This window comes from Heterocephalus glaber, unplaced genomic scaffold (assembly GCF_053883595.1).
Source record: "Heterocephalus glaber isolate CG9 unplaced genomic scaffold, H.glaber_assembly_v1.0 deba00000122, whole genome shotgun sequence".
In the NCBI taxonomy this organism is placed as follows: domain Eukaryota; kingdom Metazoa; phylum Chordata; class Mammalia; order Rodentia; family Bathyergidae; genus Heterocephalus; species Heterocephalus glaber.
In genome coordinates, this window is record NW_028258138.1 from 2,533,744 (window position 1) to 2,556,760 (window position 23,017).

Consider the following 23,017-nt stretch of genomic DNA (forward strand, 5'->3'; position numbering starts at 1 on the left):
TTGCCAGCTAAGACGTCTGTGTGTTGACCGAGCAAAAAGCTTTTAAGTGTGTTTATGTCACACAATGTGGCCAAAGCAACCGTGACCTGATGGCAAACTCGAGGGGAAGATTTGCTCCCTTACTTCAGTCTGGCGACCCCAGTTTTGCAAACCAAGACCTGATGGAAATGGTATTTATCTTTTTTCCATTTTGACAATGTTTTAAATTTTAAGTTTCACAAACATATTTTTTAATTTTTTTTTTATTAGTACAGGCATGGAATACATGAAGTCTACATTCATCTCAGGTAGGAGCTACATCTAACTAGCACACCTTGGTTCTTTTTTATTCCATTTAAAATACACAGTAACACATTTGCATGTGTAAAGCTGGGATATTTGGAAGAGACCAGAGAGGACAAAAAATTCGAGAGCTTTTAGAAAAATGAATGAAGATTGAAGCTAGGCTTTAGGTTCTCGATGTGGAAAGGCAACAAAAGTGCTTTAATTTATAAGAAAATTCTCAAAATATATCTATTCAAACTTCATTCACATGATACAAACTAAGAGGAATATGAAAATCATCGCGGTTAACTGAAGAGTCTAGAAAAATAAAGTCAGTTCTCTGTCATCCATTGAAAAATGAAACTTGATATAATAAAATGAGAGACAAGAAAATGGGGAAAATAGAGATGCCAATTTTACAAGGACACAAAGGGAAAAGTAAAATATTATAATAGCTAAAATATTATTTAAAGTTTAGTCTTTTATAACCTAGCTTTATAATTTCTCTGATGGCAAGAGTTAAATTTTTTAAAAAAGGTTTAATTTCCCCTGATGCTCATGAGTCTCCACCCACATGGAAATCTTAGTCTTTCCACCAGATCCAACCAGTAGAAAGAGCTCTCAAAACTGAACAAGTTTCACTCTTTTATGTCTTGGAAGGACCCCCAGAACCCACACTGCTTGAGGTAAGCAATTACCTGTGGCACCCACCAACACAGACTTACGCATTTCATCTGAGGGCAAATACACAATTACTTTAGGATACCATCAAAACTATATACTTATATACATTTCCATTTAAATTGTTTAAAAGTTTATTCAATATTTTAAAAGGCAAAAGTGATATATTTTCTGTATCAACATTTTTTCTGTCTTCCTTTTGAAAATAACTTGTCAGCCAGGGACATGATACCAGGAAAAGGGTACATTTCAGTTGAATTCTTAGCACTGACCCCACCCTCGGACTCAATATTTAGGTCAGGAAACAAACTGTGAACACGGCTGAACCCCGTCCCAGACGTGTTTCTTTGTAGCGATTCTTCATTCTTCATCCTCCAAAACAAGCCACGCCCCTGAGTCCTAACTGCGTAGGCTGTCTTAGTTGTGAGCTAACTTCACGCATGCTGATGTGCAGCTGGCGGCTGTTCTTACTTCCTCATAGTAGCACTGTGGGAACTTAATTCATCTGCCGGTTCGTCCTGCATGGGGTACTGTGGTAGGAGAAGCGCTGCGGGAACAGGCTAGCCCCTGCGTCTACCTGCGCACCAGTGCTGCGGTCCCTGGCCAAATGCCTCCACTGGGGTCCGTGGTTCATCTGAGTCCGTGTCCCCCAAGGGCCAGTGTAAGGTTGTCCCTGCCCCGCGCTACTGGGGGTGGAGAGTGGAGACCGCTTTGGGCGGGGCTTCAGTGGGAGATGCTCAGGCCGAGGCCTTAAGGACGGTGAGACTCACCGTCCTCCTTTCGTCCTGTCTCCTGGCTCTCCATCTAAGCACTTTGTTCTGCTACCTCTCCCCATCACCGCCATCTGGCAGCCCCGCCGGAAGCCCGTAGCTGGCACGGGAACCTTCAAAACCATGAGAGCTATTTTGTAGTTAATTGCCAGAGGTTTTCATTACAGGGCTGGACGCCCGAACGGCACAGTGACATATCAGGAACGAGAAGACTTTGTCATCCACAGGAGTTCGACCGTCTTCATAAGGGAGTGACAGTTTTCCAAATGGCCACATTTGCTTCAATTTGCAATCCTCCGAATAAATCAACACATTATTAGGATCTTACATTATGCCAAAATTATAGCCACTTTATCGCATATAATTTTCAAAATATATGGAACACCCATCAAATATCAGTTCTGGGCCAACAGGGAAGATCTGCAATCCTGAGTGGTAAGCTCGTATTTTGAACAAAGAATTGCAAGTTTAACAACAGCGATTACGACTCACAATACTGTTAACACAACCACAAATTCTTACAACAACAGCAACACGACACAGAAAGCTGGATACCCATGCCGTGCGGCTCTGCGCTGTTTCCCCACAGAGGCGCAGGCTCCCCTGGCCCTGGGCTCCTGTGGACTCGCTCATCCCCTCCCCGGGGACGGAAGCCAGGGCCCCGTGCAGTGTGGACTCTGAGCAAGGCCACGGCTGCCCCCAGTCTGCTGGCTTCCAAGCCCAGCCTCACCACCTCCCCACGCGGCCCAGGAAGCCCCAGACGACTGTCCCCGACACGGGGGCGGGGCACAGCTGCTCCTGGTGCTCTCAGCTGGGGCTAATGCCTCAGTCTTTTCAGGAACATCTCACATGGGATTCTCCACTGGGCTGTCATTTTTGTGTGTTTTCTCTCTTTTGCTGTAAAAACCTATATTCTAGCAGTGAAGAGACAGAAGCTGCAAATATTTTAGATCTTATTTTCACATGCACCTATGCGTGTGTGCGCGCACACACACATCCCTAAGAGTCTCCTGTACCTGGGAAAGAGGTAGAATCCCCTAGGCAGGGGGCCCTGCCTGGAAGCTGCGGAGCTCACCAGAGTCTTCCCCTGAGGCGCACTCCACAGCCCACACGGGACACCTGACGGCCGGGGAGCTCTGCAGAGCTGCCCAGCATGGACATCCTCTTCTGTGCCCTGAGTGTGCACAGGGCACACCCACGGAGAGTCATGACCACACACAACTATGCCGCCCTCACTGCCACTGACTCGGCATCCGTGATCAAGTGGGTCTCCCACGTGGGCCGTGTTCCTCGGAGCGTGAACCGAGCAAGCCCGGGGCTCCAGGCAGCATGGCCACGGCCACCCTGTGCAGGGACCATGGGCAGAGCACCGCCCTCCTGGAGCCAGGCTCGAGTTCACTCCCGCATGGCACCAGAGCGCGTGGCCTTCCTGTGGACGTCCTTGCGCGGAAATGAAGCTCATCCACGTGGGGCAATTGCTTCCCAACAGGACAAGATGTGATCGACGTTCCAGTTCCCAGGATGGACGTGTTACTGTGCCTCGAGAACACACGCCGGTAAACACAAAGCCCCAGCCTGGCCACACTTGGCGCAGCTCCGGAGCACATCTGTGCTGCCGGAAGCACGCTTTCCAGGAGGTATTTAACTGCACCTCAGGGCTACGCTCAGCACTCAAAGTTAGGAACTAAGGCTGAGGCGGGAGAGTAGGGCCTGGAGAAGAGAATGGGCAAGTGAGCGTGAACTGTCAGTCACAGAGACCCAGGACCCGTGGCAGTGCAGCTTCCAAGCCCCAGAACCAATCAGAGAACATGTTCTTCAATTCGTCTGGCACAAGATCAAGTGGGTTTCTGATAGGATGGCCTAGATCTGATGTCAGGATGGGGCATAAAAAAGACAACAGCCATTAACCTCAGCTACTGCTTGCTTGCATGCTTTCTCTGCAAAGCTTCTTCTCCTACCATTAATATCTTTAATAAATGTAAAAGTCTCACCACCTTTTGCATATTTTCTTGTCTAATTCTTTGTTCAGGACAACACAAACCTAGAAAGGCCCAGACCCTAGCAACAAGGTTGCTTTGGCCCCAGGCAGGCATTTCATGCTAGACTCCTGTGTCACCCTGTCCAGGTCATTTAATACAAAGAATTTCTTAGAATTTTTACTCACTACCACAAAGTATCATTTGAAACCATTTTGTCCTTTTGAAATTGGACTAGATGAAAGCTACTGGTTTTTGAGAGTTGAGACCTACAAAATCCTCACATTTTCACACTCTGGAGCCATTTCAGAAAGAATTAGAGCAAAAGGGAACATGTATTCCCAGGGCTGGGGCTGGGCCCGGGGGGCCAGTAATTGCTTTGATTCTAGAATTTTTGATTCCTTTTGTTCCTATTACATGCGAGGCTCCTATGTTCTTCCCAAAGACTTTCAGCAAGACAATTTATACCTCTTAGCGCTCTGCCTCCACACTGCTGGAGTGTAAAATGCAGGCGATGTGAAGGAGGTGGCAGTAGCTTCCTCCCAACAGATGCCTGCTTGAAAATGAGGTGACAATCCTGAGAATGCTATCAGGCAGGCTAATGACACGCAGCCCGCCTAACTGAGAAAATGTAATTAAGGCAGAGTGCTGTGCTGCAGAGATAATTATTTCTAAAAGTATATCTGACTTGCTTTTTTAGAGAAATATATTGATCGACTGTGTCAGTGAAAGACATACCACAAAATTTAAAACAAATTAGGAGTAATCTTTTAAAAATCACACGTGCTTCTTCTTAATTTTTAGAGGATCAGAACACACTGTGGAAAGCCATTTTGTGGAAAAGTAGAGACACATGTGCATACACAGATGAGCACAAATTCTTGACGACTCTTTGTTAGTTACAAATTAGCAAATATCCATTGAAAGATTTCCAAAAGTCTTGCTTCATTCTGAAATCTTATTTTAATTTCAGTAATTTTGAAATGCCTATCAGGTTTTTTTTATTTTAAGAGAGAATCAAGCTAAATGGGCCACATATCTTCTAAGAGGTAAATTGCTATTTTACTGAACAATGGCCCCAATGGCATAAAGAAGTAATACTGACCACTTGGATTTGGCAGAGCAGGGTAAGGTGCCGCCTTTCAGTGCAAAGGTAAAAGCTCTCAATAGGGAAGAAAAAAAAGGACTATACGCCCAGGATGCTAAAATTTGCAGTACAGTAAAAGAAAGAGAGAGACAAAGAGAAAGAGAGAGAGAGAGACAGAGAGAGAGACAGAGAGAACATTCACATAACTTTATTTCAGACCACTGTTATAAGCATCCTATTTTATTGGTCATTATTGTTCATCTCTTACATCGGTAGTTGTGCTTCATTGATAGTTTAAATGTTCTCATAGGTACATATGCACAGGAACAAGCAATTCCCTCCAAAGGAGCCGGAACCACAGAGGTCTGGCCCAGAGCCCTGCAGGTTAGAGGAACCACTATGCTAACCCTATGCCATAGTAATGAATGAGCCTGGCTCTGGTTCTTGTTTTCAAAAATGTCTCAATACTGTCCCAAGTCTTCTAAGCATCACCCATTTCTCTTCCTATAAACAAAGACCCAATCCAGATACTATGAGTTATGGTTAAGCCCAGAGGCTTCCCTGATACTTCACCATCTCAAATGGTGCTGCCGAGTGCTGAGGAAAACTAAAATGGGCAAGACTTGACCGACTGAGTGGTGCCCTGCTCAGCTCGCCCACCCTAAGTATGCCTCTGCCTTGTACAGTGATGCCTCGGTTGCCCAGCGGCTCCAAGCTCAAACTCTCCACTATTTGAACAGCAAACTTCAGAAAAGTCTGCTTGGTGTTTGTAAGTTTGCTCAATAGTCAAAGTGAAAATCCAACCTGAAAAAAACCTGTACAGCTGAGAGGAGTCACATGTTACGTCTCATCGGGGACAAAAAGGGTGACTCTTTGCCCTAAGGCTGCTCTCACCCTGACAGCATACAGTGCTCGTGTTAGTGCACTAAAACATTCCTCACTTTGCTTTATTTGCATAAAATATCATAACCAAAGAAAGTTGGTGACACAGGTAGGAAAGCTGAGAGGAAAACTGAGAACCACGACAGTTAAGACAAGAAATCATTGTGAAATTTGTTAATGACCTGGAAAAACAAATTTATATATTGGGGCCTCAGAACCAGTTAGTTGGTTTTCCATTATTTCTTATGGAAAATATAGGTTCAGTTCTTGAACTTTTCGGTGTTCGAACATGAATTTGGAACGAATTAAGTTCGACAACCGAGGTATCACTGTTTGACCAGGCTCCCTGTATTGCCATATGGACAGATAACAGGAAACTTACAGCAATGCGAGGGCTTTTCCCCCAGAGAAACGAAAAGAGCCCTGCTCTGGGACTGCAGAGCTGCCCTGTCCAGGGAGAAGCCTGCTCTCCGTGGTCCCCAGCTGGTCCAGTTGCAAGGTCTCCACACGACAGGCAGCATCAGTGAGTCCCCATTAGTCGGCCAGGTAAAGAGCGTCTTTGGCTAATGTTCTTTCCTTTTGTATCTGGGTGCGAGCTGTGATTTCCTCCTTAGGAAATACCTGTGATAAGGAACGTCTGTGCCAGCCTTGGCTCATCCCTCCTGCTGTCCCCTCAAGCAGCAGCGTGAAAGGCCTTCCTTCCTTCGTGCCCTGGCTTTATTCGAGGGACACAGGAGGAGGAAAATTCCTGCACGGCACTAAACTGAAAAACCCTAAAAGCAAGCAGTAGACCTCACCATCCAGAAATGTGCGTCTGCCCCGCTATAGAGACTGAAAGGCATATAAATTTAAGTTATCTTCTTGAATAAGTAATGTACTTATGGCTTTTGATTTTTTATTTATACTTATATCCTTAAAAAGTTTCAAGCATGTATATAGTTGAATTTCATTGCGTACAGGAAATGTAAATGTATTTATTGTACACTATACATTACTATATATGAATGTTAGTCTATGTATAGACAGACATGTATCACTCGTCCCCCTTCACACATCACATATCCATGCAGCTGTAAATCCGCCCTGGAGCACGAACACTACCGCTGCACTGCTGCCATGCTGAAGTAATTTTAAATAGTAGCCTCCTTGAGGTCACTGCATTTCCTTTTACCTTGCTGTGTACAAAATTCTCTGAGATGGCTCAGAAGCATGCATACAACAAAATCACAGGAGCAACAATAAAATAAGCCCTGAGACGTGGTCAGTGTCCACGTGGACCATAGAACGCTAGCCCAGAGGGCTGGCTCAGATGGCCAGAGGTCACCAGACACCGCGGGGACCCCTGGAGTCCACAGCGATGGTGGGGCCTGGCTCACAGCCTGCTCCTCCCTGACCGTCTGCCTGTGGCTTTGTCCCCACTGCTCCCGGCACCCGCAGACTCAGGATCACTGACAACGCAAAGCCCAGGGCAGCGATTACTCACTGACATGCGGTAGGCAAAGGAGGACAGGACTAGGGAGGGAGGGAGGTAGACACGGGTGGTGGCCGAAGGGGCCGGCTGTGTAGGATGCCGCGTCTTCATGCCCCAGCCTGGAAATGCACGCCGGTCTCGCCGTCGGACCCACAGTACAGCAGAGTGTCTGCATTAGGATACGGCTCTGGGAGGCCCGGACTGTGCACCCCCATGCCCTGCCCTCTGCAGCTCAGCCCACAGCCACCTCAATCAGAGCTTGTGATCCAAGTGGACCTCTGTAGGGCAGCCGCCCGCAGCCAGGCCCTGCCCAGCTCTCTGGGCCTCCCCAGAGTCCTGCTCCCTCCCGGCCCGGCCCCCGCTCCAGCACCAGCCTCTGCCTTTAGCGCCCCTGCTTGCCCTGCTCGGGTCCTAGCAGACCAGAGTCCCCAGGGTGGAGAGGAAGCACCGCCTGCTGCCACCTAGGAGAGAGGCCTGGGCCGGAGGCTGCCTACAGAGCGAGAGCCTTGGAAAAACGCTCTCTCTTTCCCATTTGGACTCCCTGGGCCTTTTCTGTACCTCCCAAGGGATCTGCCGTTGGGTAGCTGGAGCACCTCTCCACCCCCAGCTCTCCCCGTGTGCACATGTGCGCGTCCGCGGGCAGGGGCTAAGGGGACAGCTGGAAGAATGGAAGTCCTGGTGGGGTGCACTGCCCAGATGCCTGCCCAGCTCGGGCTGCAGGAGGAGCGGGGAAGCCATGAAGCACAGGTCTCAGAGGGATCGGGTGAGCAGCTTTGGATGTGAGCAAAACCGGTCTGCCAGCGGGGTGGGAGCCCCGGCTCCGGAGGCCTGGATACCGGTGAAAGGAGGAGGCCGGAGAGGCGGAGGTGGGAGCCCGCAGTTCTGCCTGGAGGGCGGGGGGTCCTCGCTCCCAGTGACGCAGCCCAGACACTCGCAGATGGCTCTGCTAGTCAGCAAGGTGAGGACGGAGAGGCATCGCCAGGTCCTCCGTGTCACAGCCCTCACACACTCTGCATGCGGCTTCTCCGGCCGTTGCATGAGGTTCAGTCAAATCCCACCGACAGCCTGTGATGGGGCCCAGAAGGCCTGAGGCCTTCCAGAGGGGTCACCACGCTAACAGATGATGCTGGTGCCACAGGTTGTTCCTGCATGAATGGAGAGCTCTCCAGCTGGTGCTGTCCTCCCGGAATGGCCTTCACCAGCTCCACAAAGTGGGATCCTCTCTCTCCTAGAGCCAGACAGCAGCCGCTGGCCCATGGCTCTGCTGAGCACTCAAGCAAGGCCCTGCCTCACTACTCTCCTGGTCCCACAATGAGGGATGCTCCTTGTGATGTCTCCATGGAAACCACAGCCCCTCCCCCCACCCAGTACCAGAGGGGATACTTCCAGCCCTGGCAGCCCCCCTGTGAATTCACGTCCAGGTTCTCTTTCAGCATCAAAGCGTCCGAGAAACCACTCAGCTCTGAAGTTTGACACTGCTGCATTTGAGGGGTAGAAACAGTTCTTTTTCCCTTTTCTAACTCTCTGGGCACAGAATAGCACATGCATGGGGAAAATGAGGAGAAAGGCACTAGCCCACAATGGAAGAGTAGAAATCGAATTATTTGATCATCAGGGAAATGCAGTTAAAACCACCATGAGGTACTACCTCACTCCACGTTGGGGTTTGTCCCGATGTCCCCTTAAAACATCATGCCTCTTTCATCAGTGGGGCTTTTGGGAGGTGACTGGATCATGAGGGCTCATAGCTGCTTGCTGTTGGAGATGGTGTCCGGCTGGAAGAAGCAGCTACCGGGGGTGTGACCTGGAGGGTTCATCCCTCCCCGGCACCTCCCTTCTGTCTCTGCTTCCTATTTCCCATGAGGTAAGCAGCTCTCCTCCATCAGGCCCCTCTGCCATGCCACCAACCATGCAAGGACTGAAACTTCAAAAACATGAGTCAAAACCTTTCCTCCTTCAAGTTGCAGGTATCAGGTATTTTGTCCCAAGGATAAGGAAAGTAAACAAGGCACTCCAGGAAGGATGGCTGCTGTCAAAAAGACCAAAGTTAGCCGGTGCTGGTGAGGGTGTGGAGAGGTGAGAGCCCTTGCTGCTGTTGGTGGTGATGTAAACTAGTGCGGCCATTATGGAAAACAGCAAGGAGGTTCCTCAAAAAGTGACCATGGAAAATAAAACCAGAACTGCCATTTGAGCCAGCAGTCCCACTACTGGGTCTCACTCCGAAGGAAAAGTCTCTGTGGGAGAGATGTCTGCACTCCCAAGCTCATCGCACCGCCGTTCACAGTAGCCAAGAAATGGATGCAACCTAAGTGTCCATCAACTGAGGAACGGATAAGAAAATGCAGTACATATACCCAGTGGAATACTATTCAACCCTAAAAAGATGAAATCCAGTCACCTGCCACAGTAAGGATGGAGCCAGCGATCATTATGTTAAGTGAAAGAAGCCAGGTGCAGCCCAGCAGGTCGCACATGGTCTCCCTCCTGCGTGGAGTGGAAGAGTCAGTCGCGTAGAAGGTGAGAGCAGAAGGGCAGCTCCCAGAGGCTGGGGAGAGGCAGGGCAAGCGGGGAAGCTCAGTGGGTGGGTGTCAGTGCAGCCAGACGGGGTAGGAAGCTCTGCTGAGGTGCTGCACAGAAGAGTAGGATGCTGGTAGATCATGACAATGCACTCTACATTTAGAAAGCGAGAAGGAAGTATGCTGGGGATTTTTAACATGGAGAAATGGCGAGTGAGAGGATATACCGACCCTGATTTAAACACTACCCAATGTTGGCATGTACCAAAACATCACGCGGTGCCCTTAGATACACACAGATTCTGTTTTTGCATATCAGCTAAAAATAAATTTAATTGAGAATTTCAGACTCTCACTGAAGACATGATGGATGAGAGTTCCCCCTTGGGGTTACAGCTGGAAACTCCGTGACCAGAACAGAGGCCGCAGCTTCGGCAGTGATGAGGAAACCATGGCTTCCCCACTGTGGGCTCTGCCTCTTGCCCACACCCCAAGACCGACAGAATGGACTGCCTTCCTGTGGTCTGACTTCTAGAATCATCTTCACAAGACATCACGTAAATTCTAGTATTAAGTGGTAAGTAGTAGTGCTCTCTCCACCACGAAGCAACCACAAGAATTCAGACCCAGCCGCTGTGAATAGGAAATGTAACAGGAGATGCTTCGGCACTGTTCGATACTAATGGATAACTGGAGGTCAAAAATCATAGAAATCTGTTTTCTAGATCTGTGGTTTAAAAAACAACAAACAAGAAAGTAATGCCATAAATTGGCATCCACAGGAAACCTTGATACGGTAATTTTATGTATCAACTTGACAGGGCCACAGGATGCCCTGCCTTTTAGTCTAGCATTATTCCAGCATTTCTGTGGGGTGACTCTGGGTGAAATCCACATGAAGTCAGCGAACTGTGAGGTAGGTAGATTCCCTCCTCTCTGTGGTTGGCTGCCGGCCTGGGTAAAACAAAAGGCCCAGCCCCGGAGAGACAGGTCCCCCAAGTCAGACCCCCATCCATCCAGAAGGAAACCCACCCCCAAGCTGACCCGCTATCCACACCCACAGGAGCACAGAGAGAACAGAAAGCCAGCACCCGCCCTGCTGCTCTCAGCACTGTTTATCAGCCAGCCCCAGGCCCATCACCATGGGACTCTAAAATTTTCCACCCTCTCAACCAGTGCCCCTCCCCTACCTACACTCCCCTATATCAACCATGAGCTCGCTCCTCTCAGTGCCAAAGGCCTTCTTGCCCTTGGCCCATCTGCACCCAGGTGGGAATAAACTCATCGCATGTTGCTTAGACTTGGCCTGCCTCAGTGGTCTCAGTCGTGCCTCGCTCTGACCTTACACTGAACAGAAAGGATTCTCTCCTACAGTGACTTCTGAATGGGACACTGGCTCTTTTCTGGGTTTCCAGAAGAATGAGGGCTTGAACTGAAAAATCAGCAGTTCTCTGCATCTCCAACTTTCCAGACCAGCACACAGATTCTGGACTGGGCAGCTTCCATAACTGCATTAGATAACTCTAAAATAAATATTTGCCACATATAAACACATGCTATTGGTTCTGTTTCTCCAGAGAATGCTGACTAATGTATCATTCCCTAAACTTTGGAAACAGAAATAATGATGAAAGATTTATTATTTCACCAGAATGCAATGCAAGATTTTGTAGGTCTGTTTGATTTGCTAAGGGCATTATTGCCCATGATGAGTGTAGCTCGCTAAAAACAAAACAACAAAAATAAAGCTATGATTAGAGTCCAGATGTGTGTGTGTGTGTGTGTGTGTGTGTGTGTGTGTGTGTATAGAGAGAGAGAATTTTCAATACATAGATTTACACTGAAATTTTGATTTTTTATTATAATTTAGATTTTAGATTGTAATTTAGATTTTCATATGTAATTTTGATTACCCGGATTTTTAAAGTACAACTCTCCCTTATTGTGACCCAGTGGTCATGCCCCTTCCCTTTCCTGGCAGAAGGAAGCCAGTGAACAGGGGAAGAAAGAAGGTCAGGGAGGTAAGACTTGGCAGCCTCCTTCTTTTTCTGTGTGTTTTTTCCACCTCATTCCTGAAAAAAAAATTTCTGAATCCTGACTGATTCATCACAACCAAAACAGAACATGCAATGCGAGCAAAATGTAAGGTGAATGTTTAAGTTTGAAAATTTTTATTATAGTAAAGACACACTGCTTTGAATCCCCCTCAAGCACTTTGAACATATTCATCATCATTCTGGCCACTTTCTGCAGCAGCTCTGGAGTCCTCTTCCCTGAGGGTCTTTACAAGGTGTGATTAAAATACAGTGAGTGCTGCTGCTGAGCTCCATCCAACAGAGAGGCAGCTCACAAAACCATTATTATTATGGTGCATCCTCATCCACCTTAGTCACCAGATCTGGCACTGTGTGGCTTCCGCCTCTTCCCCAAAGTTAAAATGACCATGAAGGGAAACGTTCTGAATCCATTCAGGGCATGGAGGCAGCCAGGACAGGGCAATTAAGACACTCAGGAGAGAGGGCTCCAGAGCTGCTGCTGGAAGTGCCAAGGATGATGGGATAAATGTGTCTGAAGCGAGCAGGAGGATTCTGAGAGGGATTCATGGCAATGTGTCTTCACTGTAATTATTTTTAAGTTTAAACATTCATTGTTTTTTCTATCACACCTCATATATCTCACATTAAGAAAAGCTGTACAGAAAATTTAACTACTACAGGTGCAAATTTCTTCCCAGTCAGCAGCAGAACAAGGGTCAGTGTTAATTTTCAGTCTTTCCTTCGTTCTTATCCCCATGCTTTCTGCTGTTGCCCTGGAAGGAAACCCAAGGTCTGCTGGGATACACAGGGATGCTTTGTGTGAACAGAAGGACCTTAAGTAACTAGAAAAGTTTCCTTTCACTAGTGCTAAAATTCTTCTTCAAATTTCTCTAAAATTACCGACTCTAGCCAAAAAATCCTAACAACTAATTTACAAAGTTGAGGTCACTTTTAAAACTACCTGTGACACATACTGAGTTCATTTTCCCTCTTTGTGACTTAGTGATGTGAAGGAGTGAGTTACTCTTCCAAGATTACCAGTTTATAACATCTGTGAGGCTCCCAGGCATGGTGGCTCCTGCCCAGAATCCCAGCACTGAGGGAGGCTGAGGTGGGAGGGTTTCAATTTCAAGACCTGCATGGACAATTTAGTAACTTGGCCAAATCCTGACTCAAAAAAAGAGTGCGTAGATGAATAAGTAACCAACTAACTTACTAAGTAAACAGAGCTGAGATGTAGTTCGGAACAGAGGCCCTAGGTTCAATCCCCATTACTGCCCTCTCCAAATCTGTAAGTATTTTCCCCTCTTGTTTGGGTGACTACGAAATCCCTAAGTATTTTGTCTTATAGCACAATAAAAAAGGACAACTTTAAAGTATAAAATCAATCTAATTAGGCAAACTGCAACTGTAATTCTCTTTTGAAGATAAATATTTTTTATTTTTAAAAAATCTACTTTTCTGACAATTAATGATCCAAAATACTAAGGAGTCTGTTCATTGCATCTTTCTCATGTGTCACACAGATGTCATCAGCAAATCCTGTTCCTACCTGCAATAGGACCAGAAAGTGGTCACTTCCGCCCTGTCCACAACTGCCACCCTCATCCCGTCCACTATGCCTCACCCTGTCCCATCCTGTCCATCCGTCCACCACGCTGGCCTCCTGCAAGCAGCTGCTCCTGGGTCTTCCCGTTTCTAACCCTGGCCCACCCATCCTCCTGGCCTTAACTCAGCACCACTGCAGTTCTGAAAGCGGAGTCCAGAGCTCTGCTCACCTCTGCAATGGCACCTCATGCCGCACAAGGGTGCCCAGGTGAGCCTCTCCCTGCTCCCTCTGCAGCCTACCACACTCCTGCGCCCTCTGTCACTCCACCGTGACACTGGCCTTCGCTCCTGCTCTGCTGCAGGCAGTCGTGTTCCTGCCCTGACTTCCATCTCCTTGCAAAGCTCTTCCCCTGCCCACATCTTCCTCGAAGCATTTCTTGGTTGGCCATTTCTCAGTGAACCTTGGCAAGAGCGATGTGGGCCTAAGTGATCGCTGCTCTACATGCTGGCTCCCAACCCTCTTTCCATGCTGTCCTCTTTCTGCCATCCATGGTACCCACCACCTTCCAGCCGTATCATGTACAGGTTCATTCCACTTCCTGCAGTAACTCTTTTCCCAAGAGAAACCCATGAGGGAAGAGTACTGTCTATTTTGTTCACTAAATTATCTTGGACACTCAGAACAGTCACCTGACTATAATAAACACTCAAGCCTGGGGTGCTGGAGCACTTCTGTAACGCCAGCCACTCGGGAGGGTGAGGAAGGATGACTGCCAAGTTTAAGTCCAGCCTGTCTTGCAATAAAAAAACATTTTAAAAAGCTGAAGATGTAGCTTGGTGGCTCAGCATGTGCAAGGCCCTCTCTCTGTTCCTGGCTCAAAATGTACCCACTTGCTGTGACACCTGCCCCGTCAGTGCCACCCATGCCCCCATCAGAGGCCCTAGTCCATGAGGCCACTCACTGAGCCTCCAAAATTGTGAGCTTTTGACGTTAGTAGCCCCAGATATTTGCTTGTGGTAACACAAAGCTGAATAACACACCTTGTAGTTGAATAAAGGTCAGCAAAGGCCAATGATACAAAAATAAGAAAAAGGAAGTGTTGAGCAAAAAGCTCACATCCCACCCCCCTCTTTCCATGGCTTCTGACCCCTGACTTTGATGGTGTGTCTCTTAGTGGCAGGATGTGGCTTTCTCTCACATATGGCCATGGGAGACCAAGAAAGGCCCCATCACCACAATGTAGGATAGGAAACCCCAAACCTACACAGTACGGGATTCTCAAGTCACTTGGTTTCAGGGTGTTGATCCGAGATTTCTCAAATCCACAAAGAAAAGAACAGCAAACATAAATGAGAGGGCTGCAGCCATATCTAGACTATGAGGCATCTGCTTGCCAGAAGAAAGTGGAGTCTGAATTAGACAGCAGCCATTGCTTCACACGGAAGCATGCTAGCAGTGAGTTAACTCATGCACTCTCAAAGGGTCATTCTCCAGTAGGCATTTAACTAACTTACCGTCTATGATGGAATCAACATAATAGATCACACTTTATAAAAGTTTGCTAAAATTGGCATTTGTTATCAATGTCACTCATTCTTTTGCAACAAAATCAATGTTGGGATGTAATAAAAGTGTAGATTATTTGTATGAAATCAAATTCACGTGGTTATCAGTTTAAAGTAGCTTATTACCATGTGTTAGTCAACTTTCGCATTGCTGAGACACTTAAAGGAGAACTGGTTTAATTTGGCTCACAATTTCAGGGGATTCAGTCCAGGGTTAGCTGACTCAAAGGAAGGAACATCATGGTGGAAAGGTGCTGTGGACCAAAGCTGCTTAGTCATGACCATCAGGAAGCAGAGCAGGAGAACAGTCCCAGAGAGGAAGGGGCCATGGACCACAGACCCCAAGGCCACACTTCTATGACCAGCCAGACAGACACAAAAGTGTGCTTTCCCAGTTCCCTAGGACGATCTCAGAGCTGATCAAGTTGAGGACCACATACAACTGTAAATCTTATGTAAACCTTGTGCTAATTAAAAAGCAAAAATCTGTGTCGATACATGAAGATGAAAAGTAAGGAATGAAAGAATGTCACTAACAAAACCACCTAACTTCAGAGGAAGACAGCAAGTGAGGAAGGAATAAGGATCTACAGAACACCAGAAAATAAGAAGTAGGGTGGCAGTGACAAGTTCTTACCTACCCATAATTCCCTCGAATGTAAACAGATAAAATTCTGTTGTCAAAGGACAAAGTGGCTGGACTGATCTTTTAAAAAAGAATCAACTGGAGGCCTGTGGGACAAGATGGAGCTGGTACAGGTCTTGAAGCGCTGGCTCCAGCAGGTCACTGGCCACGGCGGCCTCTGTGCCTGCTGTGAGTTTTCTTTAGAGCCAGTGATGTGAGACTGGTACACTGGGGGGAGAAGACAAATACAGCAACAAATACTATGAGGACAACAAGCAGTGTTTTGGCCGTCACCGATGGGTTATGTACACCACCGAAATGAATGGCACTGAAATGAATGGCAAAAACACTTTCTGGGATCTGGACAGAAGCTTGGTGCCTCCCGAGTGGCATCACTGGCTTCACAGTATGACTGATGACCCTCCAACAACTCACCCTCTGACGGATCATAAATTCATCTGGAGAAACCATGAGCTCAATGTGACCGGCACTCCGGAACAGTATGTGCCTTACTCCACCACTAGAAAGAAGATTTGGGAATGGGTCCCACCTTCCACACCGCACAAATAAAGGCGATGAGAACCAGCTGCAACATGTAAAATATGGGCTTTACATGGAACTGCACTTTTACTGTCTACTGTTAACTTGATTAAAATTGTTTCACCAGGAAAAAAAAAAAAAAGAATCAACTGTATGCTGACCACAAGACATTAATCCCATGCCCAAAGAACACACATAGGCTGAAAGTAAAGAGAAGGAAGATCTTTTACAAAAATAAAAACCCAAAGAGACCAGGAGTCAGTTATTTATAATCAGATAAAAGCGACTTTAGGTAAAAGATTATAAAAAGAGATCAAGAAGGTGATTATATAAAAATAATCACAGGTCAATTCATTAAGAGAATATAAAAATTGTGCATAAAAATGTACCGAGGGGCCGGGGATTTAGCTCAGTGGTGCCACTGCCTGCCTCGCAAGTGCAAGGTCCCGAGTTCGATCCCCAGTACCCCCCCCAAAACGCATAAAAATGTACCCAGCATTAGAGGATCGAAATATAGAAAGCAAATATTAACAGATCTGAAGTGGAGGAAAGACAGTAATACAATAATAGTGGAGGTTTCCACACCCTACTTTCAGCATTGGTCGATCATTCAGACAGAAGACCAGTAAGGAGCCATGAACTTAAGTCACCCTTTAGACTAAATGGACCTAATACACAAACATTCTGCCCAATAGCAGGGCACACAACTGTGTGCACACAGGATATTCTCCTTGGAAGATCATATTGCAGGTCACAAAACAAATCTTAAAAAATTTAGGAAGGTTTAAGTTATATCAAGTACATCTTCTAACCACCATGATATAAAACTAGAAATCAATAGCAGGAGGAATTTTGGAAGAACCATACATATGTGAAAAGAAAGCAACACACTCCTAACAATCAATAGGTCGAAAAAGAAATTAAAAGACACAAATATCTTCAAACAAACAAAAGTGAACACACAATGTACTAAAACTTCTGAAATACAACAAAAGTAGATCTAAATAGTAAACTTTTAGTAATAAACTTATATTAAAGAAAAAAACTAACACAATCCCAAATAAATAATGTAACATTATACCTTGAGGAACTAGAAAGAGTAAAGCAAATTAAGCCTAAAGTTACCAGAAGAAAAAAAGTAATGCAAGTCAAAACAAAAATAAATAAAATGGAGACTAGAAAAACAATTGACAAGATCAACAACAAAAAGAGGTGGGTTTTTGAAAAGATAAACAAAACTGACAAACCTTGAACGACATTAAAGGGAAAAAAAATCTCAAAAATAGAAAAGGACATTAAAATACAGTCAGAGAAATCAAAGGATCATAAGAAATTATGAACAATTACACACCAGCAAACTGGATAACCTAGTAGAGATATAAATTGCTAGATACATACAACCTATTAGAACTGAATTCTGAAGAACCAGAAAATTTAAACACATCAATGATAAGTAAAGTAGTAAAAAGTTTCCCATCCAGGAAAACGTCCAGCACTGATAAATGTTTGAGGAGATACACATGTTGCACGAGATTTCAATATTACACAATTTATACATGTATAAAACAGTGCCTCATAAATATGTGCAACTTTATGCTTTTATGTACCAGTTGGAATTTTAATTTGAATTTAAAACAAAAAGACAAAAATTTAGAATTTATGGCATCAATGCTGAATTATAGCAAAGATTAGAGGGAAGAACTAGCATCAATCTTTCTCAAACTCTTCCCACACCCCAAAAAGAAGGAAAAGGGGGGAAAACTCCCAAATTCACTTTATAAGGCCAGCATTTCCCTGATACCAAAGCCAGACAAGAGCTTTGCAAAGAAATAAAGTTACAGGCCAACACACTGTGTTTGAAGAACACAGACACAAAAGTCCTCAACAAAACACAAGGAAGTAGCATTGGACCACACATTAAAAAGAGTTTATAGGATCACAGGGGGTCCATCCCTGGGGCAGGATGGAAAACACCACATTAACAAAATTAGCACAATAGAAGAGAAAGCCCATATGATCACCAGGGTAGATGCAGAAAAGATTTTTGATAGAATTAACCTCTCAAAATAAAAACTCTCAACAACTTCTGCACAGAGGGAAGTGTCTCAACATGGCGAAGCTCATGTACAACAAGCCCACAGCCAACAACATACTCAGTGGTGAAAGCCTGAAAACTTGCTGTCTAATGTCAGAATGAAGACAAGGATGCCTGATCCTACTACTTCTATTCTGGAGTCCTAGCCAAAACAAGTGGAAGAAGAAAGAAAGAAATGGCATCTAAATTGGAAAGGAAGAGGTTATCTCTTTTTACAGATGGTATTATCTCATAATAATATATAGGAAATTCTACGAAAAAAGTTGGAACTCATAAATAAATTCAGTGAAATTGCAGAATAAGAAGTAAATGCATAAAATCCACACCATCACTATGTACTAACAATGAACCACATAAAAATGAAATCAAAAAAATAATCCATTTACAACAGCTACAAAAATGACACTACCTAAGAATAAGTTTAACTGAGGTGAAAGACTTATATGTTGAAAACTATAAAACATTAATAAAATATATTGAAGAAGATGCAAATAAATGGGAAGATACCTTTTGTTCGTCAATTGGAACAATTAATATTGGCAAAATATCCATACTTGTCCAAGTGATCCACAGATCAAATGCAATTCTTATCAAAACAATATTTTTCACATAAATAGAAAAATTTCTAAAACCCATATGAAATCACAAAAGACCCTGAAGAGTCAAAGCAATCTCAAGCAAAAAAGAACAAATCTAGGTACATCACACAACCTGCCTTCAAAATATACCACAAAGCTACAGTGATCAAAGCAGTGTGGTACTGGCACAAAAATAGACACAACCAGTGGAAGAGAAGAGAGAGACCCCACATTAAGGCACACATTGATAGGCAACTGGTGATTTTATACAAATCTCCAAGAGTCCAAGAACACACATAGAGGAAATGATAGTCCATTCAATAAGCAGCACTGGGGAAACAGAACAGCCATATGCAGAAAAATGAAACTAGATCCTAATCTCATGCCATATACAAAAATCAACTCCAAGTTGGTTACAGACTCAAATGTAAGACTTGACAATATACAACCACTGGAGAAAACTAGAAAGAGCCAAGTTTCATGTCATGGGCTTGGGCAGTGATTTTTTGAGTATGGTCCTAAAAGCACAGGTACCAAAATAAAAAACAGACAAGAGGGATTGCATCAAGCTAAAAAGCTTTTCACAGTGAAAGGAAACAAGGGAGTCCAGAGACACAACTTAGGAACAAGAGAAGAGAGCATATCTAGAGACCGTACCCCTGATGATGGGTTACTACTCAAAAAAGTCCCCACCTCGCTAATCATCAGGGAAGCACAATAAAAACCACAATGAGCTACCACCTCACACCTGTCAGGAAATATCTTGTCTAAAGAATGACAGGCACATGCTGGTAAATATGGGAGACCAGGGAAGCCTAGCAGACTGTAGGTGAGAATGAAAATTAGTGCAGCCACTGTGGAACACAGGGTTGCTTTATGATACACACAGAGACACGACGGTCCTGTCCCAGTGTCTGTGGGAGATTCATGCTAGGGCACCTACAATCACCAAGATCCCCAGATGCGTCACTTATAGAAAATGGCAAAATTTGCCATAACCCATGCATGTCCTCATATATGTAGACGCTCCTCTAAGGACCAAGTTACGTTCCCGGGAGCAGGTCATTCAATGAATTGGTCGCTAATGAGGATTTGTATATAGGATGTCCATTACAATACTCAGAACAAAGACATGGTCTAAGGAAACTCCGACTTGATGACTTTGCTTTTATGTGCATGACTCTTACATGCAGTACTGTGATGCATGGCAGAACATAAACTACAACACTGCACTGTATGGTACAAGCAACAAAATTTACAGTGCTGTACTGCAGAAGAAGCCACCATAAGCTGCACTGCCACTCACAGTCCTGCATTGTGAGTCCAAATGTGGGTCCAAAGTCCGAACAGAACAACTGTTAAACAGGTAGGTCGTTAACGAAGGAACTACTGCACTTCAGGTTGTCTCTAGCTTCCTTGTAATACCTAACTCAATCTATAACGCTATGGAAGTGTAGTTAAGCTGCATTGTTAAGAGCAGAATGACAAGAGAAAGTGTCTACATGTACAGTGTAGATGCAGTTCCTTCCCAAGCATTTTCAACGTGTGGTTGGTCAAATCTGCGGATTCAGGATGTGTGGGTGTGTACAGAGCAACAACTTTCTTTCTCTATCTCTCCCTGTGCTTGTTTTCCCAAGTCTACTTCTTTATTTTCTTTAGCCAACTGATTCCCCTATTTCTCTGAATTCTCTGAGGATCCTCTCGGGAGTAGATAGCATTTATAAGGTTCACTGAGCCATGTCAAGACCTCTTGGTTTGAACGGCGCATCCAGCAAGGCTAACGTGGCCATTTCCTTTCCAAATCTTACTTTTTTCTCTTTCCAATCTGTTCATGGGGCAGACTGTACCCTGGGCCTTGGATATCTGCCTCCTGCCTTCAACTCTACTGTTGTTCCAGCAGGGAGGAGATGACTGTGCAAGCCTGGTCATTTGAGGAGAGTAAAGGAGGAGTCACAGAGCCAGTGTGCAAAGCAGTCACCTCAACCAGGCCTGGAGGGCTGATGGGAGAGGCAGTTTCCAAGGAACTTGACAGAACAAGCAGTGAAATCAGAGCAACCCTGACCACAGTCCTCTCCTGCTCCCAGTCTCCTGCTGACACCTCCAGTGGCTGCTCCCAGGGGATGCCAGCCCAAGGGGCATGTGGGTGGGGTGCAGCAGCTCCCAGGTTCTGGAGGAGGACACAGACAGAGACGGCCCAAAGAAGCCGGGGCAGATGTGAGGCCCAGGCTGCTCTTTGTATGCTCAGCAAGTCAAAGAGGACATTCTTGGGGTAGCCTGTACCCTGGACCTTGGATGTCTATCTATTTTTGCTACTGCAACTACGACTCACTTTTATGGCCCAAGACAATTCATCAGTAGTGACTTTTTGCAGGATTATCAGATTTAGCTAATAAACTACAAGACAGCAATTAAATTTGAATTTCAGATAGCATATAATTTTTAGTATAAGTGTGCCTGACCAAATATTTGGGATATATATACTCATACTAAATATTATGTGCTGTTCATCAGGAATTTATATCTAACTGGATGTGCTGTATTTTATCTGACAACCTCACCTCTTTGTATAGTTATTATTTCTGTCCCAGAGGATAAGGGAAAACAATGAGTTTCTACCAAATAAATGTGTTGCCTATTTTAGAATTAGTCCTATGAGTTTCATATTTTTGCTTCCCTTTCCAATTAATTGCTGGGCCCTCCCTTTAAAAAATACTGTTATTCATCACAATGTATACTTTGCTTCCATTGAGAATAACTGGCTTAAATCTCATGGAGGTCACCCACAAATTGTCTCTTTTCTCATGAGGACACATTCTTCTGAGAGGCATTGGGCCTGGTGCTCCGTTGCAAGAATGAAGTTCCTGTATGTAACCTCTGTGTGCAAATGGAACATGTGGATTTTTGGAAATGAACCCTGATTTAGGAAGCTTCAGGATATTCCTAAAGATGAGGCACTTGGGAATCCATGGAAACCAACAGACGAGCAAGCCAGACGTTGGGTCCCAGCATTCCCAGGACTCTGGCTTTCATCAGGGCCAGGCTGCCTACACAGCTCCTTGCCTGGAACTCTGCTGTCATGGGCCCACACCGGCTTGGCTTCCCACAGGGGGAGATGCTCAGGTGGAGGGGACCCTGTGGCCTGGGCTGGATGGAGAAAGGGGAAGGGATGGGATGGAAAGGCTCGGAGAGATGTCTGCTCTTCCTTCCCCTGTGTCTTCTTGTAGCTCAGCTGACTCCCAGCTCACTCAGAAAAAGCCCACATCCTGCTGGTTCAGCCCAAGGCTGGCCCCCTTGCCAGCTCCTCTGCCTGCCTCCCGACTCTGCTTCCACCCTGGCCTCCCCACCGTCCTCAGCTCTCTGGGCAGCCAGGCCCATGCCTGCCCCTCGCTCCCCCTCCCCACATGCTCATGCCCCCACCCCCTGCTTGCTGGTCTTCTCTGACCAGCTCCTTCCGAACAGCTCCGCAGGAGTCTTTCCCTAACCTGCTCGTCTGGGCACTGATCCCTGCCTCCTCAATGCACAATTACTTGCCTTCTCCCATGTTCTAGAAAACAAGCTCCACGAGACTAGTGACTTTTGGCTTTTTCTTGTTGTCTACTTCTGTATGGCTAATTTTTACAGTCCAGACCCCAGCAGCTGGCGGGCACCCCGCAATGAGGTGCTGAGCACCCATCCTATGATTTCACACCATGCATGGATCTTAAGGCTATGTGCACTGCATCTACCAGCCAGCTCGACATGGGCCATTACTTGAGGGGTTCACACTGTTATGAAGAGAACTTTCTCCCCTCCCTTCCTCTCCAGCCCCCAAGCCTCGATGCTAACATCGAACTGTGTCCATGTTGGGTGCTGTCGCCAGCAAGACCTAGTATCTAGCCATGGTGACGGAAAATCAATCCACCCAGTCCTTTCAGTCTTTGGTTTTACCTTTAGCACATCACATTTTGGAGTCCCACGATGCTCCTGCCAGCACAAACGCGCTACACGGCTTCATGATGACTGCTCTCACCTCCGTCTATGCCCATCAGTGCTTGTAGGTCCCTTTGAAAATGCACTAAAATTTTCAAATGCCCACATAGCACTTTAGAACTCCTAAAGATAACTGGTATTATTATCTTATTTAGCCTTCATGGTTCGCCCACAACAAACTCTGCTTCCCCAGCTGCACACATGCAGGAACTTGCCAGGCGGACAGGGTCCACTCAAGGCCCACGGCTCTGCCTGCCTCTAGGGGGAGCTATTCCTGCCACCATGCAGGGCCCCACACGATGGCCCTGGATTTAATGGACTTGGTCACATATTAGTTTTGTGGAGAAAGTAATGGTATAGGACACAGAATCTAATAAGAGGAATTATTTCCAATTGTCCTCAGTTCTTACACA

The 23,017-nt window shown here is 45.8% G+C and overlaps 1 protein-coding gene and 1 pseudogene across 4 annotated transcripts in view; one reads left to right on the forward strand and one right to left on the reverse strand.

The window, feature by feature from the left end:
- Dscam (DS cell adhesion molecule) overlaps nt 1-23,017 on the reverse strand; it is a 589,901-nt gene that overhangs the window by 326,014 nt on the left and 240,870 nt on the right. The window lies entirely within an intron of this gene.
- Nucleotides 15,536-16,098, forward strand: LOC110348681 (NADH dehydrogenase [ubiquinone] 1 alpha subcomplex subunit 12 pseudogene; annotated as a pseudogene).